The sequence below is a fragment of the Schistocerca serialis genome, unplaced genomic scaffold, assembly GCF_023864345.2.
Source record: "Schistocerca serialis cubense isolate TAMUIC-IGC-003099 unplaced genomic scaffold, iqSchSeri2.2 HiC_scaffold_1226, whole genome shotgun sequence".
NCBI classification, from domain to species: domain Eukaryota; kingdom Metazoa; phylum Arthropoda; class Insecta; order Orthoptera; family Acrididae; genus Schistocerca; species Schistocerca serialis.
In genome coordinates, this window is record NW_026047432.1 from 7,501 (window position 1) to 10,000 (window position 2,500).

The 2,500-nt window shown below is 62.9% G+C and overlaps 1 pseudogene; it reads left to right on the forward strand.

Moving 5' to 3' along the window:
- Positions 1–2,500, forward strand: part of LOC126436072 (large subunit ribosomal RNA) — an 8,499-nt pseudogene that overhangs the window by 1,846 nt on the left and 4,153 nt on the right.

Here is a 2,500-nt window from a genome sequence, read left to right on the forward strand (position 1 = left end):
CTGACGCGGAGAAGGGTTTCGTGTGAACAGCCGTTGCACACGAGTCAGTCGATCCTAAGCCCTAGGAGAAATCCGATGTTGATGGGGGCCGTCATAGCATGATGCACTTTGTGCTGGCCCCCGTTGGGCGAAAGGGAATCCGGTTCCTATTCCGGAACCCGGCAGCGGAACCGATACAAGTCGGGCCCCTCTTTTAGAGATGCTCGTCGGGGTAACCCAAAAGGACCCGGAGACGCCGTCGGGAGATCGGGGAAGAGTTTTCTTTTCTGCATGAGCGTTCGAGTTCCCTGGAATCCTCTAGCAGGGAGATAGGGTTTGGAACGCGAAGAGCACCGCAGTTGCGGCGGTGTCCCGATCTTCCCCTCGGACCTTGAAAATCCGGGAGAGGGCCACGTGGAGGTGTCGCGCCGGTTCGTACCCATATCCGCAGCAGGTCTCCAAGGTGAAGAGCCTCTAGTCGATAGAATAATGTAGGTAAGGGAAGTCGGCAAATTGGATCCGTAACTTCGGGATAAGGATTGGCTCTGAGGATCGGGGCGTGTCGGGCTTGGTCGGGAAGTGGGTCAGCGCTAACGTGCCGGGCCTGGGCGAGGTGAGTGCCGTAGGGGTGCCGGTAAGTGCGGGCGTTTAGCGCGGGCGTGGTCTGCTCTCGCCGTTGGTCGGCCTCGTGCTGGCCGGCGGTGCAGGATGCGCGCGCCTGCGCGGCGTTCGCGCCCCGGTGCTTCAACCTGCGTGCAGGATCCGAGCTCGGTCCCGTGCCTTGGCCTCCCACGGATCTTCCTTGCTGCGAGGCCGCGTCCGCCTTAGCGTGCTCCTCCGGGGGCGCGCGGGTGCGCGGATTCTCTTCGGCCGCCATTCAACGATCAACTCAGAACTGGCACGGACTGGGGGAATCCGACTGTCTAATTAAAACAAAGCATTGCGATGGCCCTAGCGGGTGTTGACGCAATGTGATTTCTGCCCAGTGCTCTGAATGTCAACGTGAAGAAATTCAAGCAAGCGCGGGTAAACGGCGGGAGTAACTATGACTCTCTTAAGGTGGCCAAGTGGCGGCGGTGTGGCTGCATCCGGACTTGGCTTTTCGAAGTGCGGTCTTGATGTAGTCGTGCTGCTGCTGCGAGGTACCTTCCTTGGGTTATAGTTACAGGGAGAGTGATGCGCAATACATGGGCCTAGCCCTCTTAGCCTCTCCTCTCCTGCGGTCTTCTCCCCTTCTCGTGGGCCCGCTGATTTTCGCAGAGTGGAAGACCGCACCAGGGGCTTGGGGGGGTTACCAGCCCCCCCTCGCACTATCCCTTTGTTAGTTGGGGGCAGTAATCAAAGAATAAGTGGTGGCCCTTCCGCTGAAGGTGCCACCCCAACTCCCCCAGCACCTAGCCGGCCAACCGGCCGTGCCGAAAATCTTGTACCTTTTGCAGCTGTATACGCCTGTAGTGAGTGCCACCGCAGCTTCACCACCAAGAATGGTCTCGGGGTCCATCGCCGCCGCCAACATCTTGCGGCCGCCAACGCGGAGATCGTGACGGAGAGGCATCGCGCGAGGTGGACGGAGGAAGAAGTCCTGTCGCTCGCCAAGGCGGAGGCCGAATTGTTCCTTGAGAGGGACGCCCGGTTCTTCTTTGTTAATCAAGAGCTCATCAGGATGTTCCCCGACCGAACGCTTGAGGCAATCAAGTGCCGACGGCGGCAAGCTGCCCACAAGCAGCTTGTCCGCCAGTTCATGGAGGCGCTTGAGATCGGTCGGGGGGAAGAGCCGGCGTCCCGCCGGGGAGCAGCGAGCCCGCCGCCTGACGCGGGCGAGGCCGCTGCGCCGCCCGTCGACGCAGCCGAGGACTTCGCGGCCGACACCACCGGGCCGCCGCCGGAGGGGCCGACTGACGCCGCCATCTGGGAGCATCTGGCGGGGCTACCTGCTTCCGCCCAGCGTTTCTCTGCCCTGGATCGAGTCATAGGTCTGGGGCGGGGCACGCCGCCCGATGTCATCCTGGGCATGCTCCCGGATGCCCTTGCGTCGGTCGGGTCCAGAGGGGAGAGATCGATCACCAGGACACAGCGGCCGCGCCAACCATCGAAGCGGCCGCCTGCCGCGCCGCCGACGCAGAAGCGCAAGCGGCGCCGCTGGGAATACGCAAGAACGCAGGATGCCTTCCGACGGTCGCGTGCACGTTGCGTGCGCGGCCTCTTGGATGGCACCCTGCTCCAGCCGCCACCTGCCATCCCTGGTCTGCTGGACTTCTGGGCGGACCTCTTCACTAAGAAGCCCGTCTCCACTGCGGGCTTCATCCGTGACCGCCTCCTCCCGCACTCGGAGCCTGTCGCTCTTGAGTGCCTATGGGGGCCGGTCACACATGAGGAGGTCGCCGCCGCGTTGCCGCCCAGGGGATCAGCAGCTGGGCCTGACGGCCTTACCCCAGCGGAGTTGCGGCGCCTACCGCATGAAGTCCTGGTGAAAGTGATGAATCTCTTCCTTCTGGCCCGCGCCCTTCCGGAACGCCTGCTT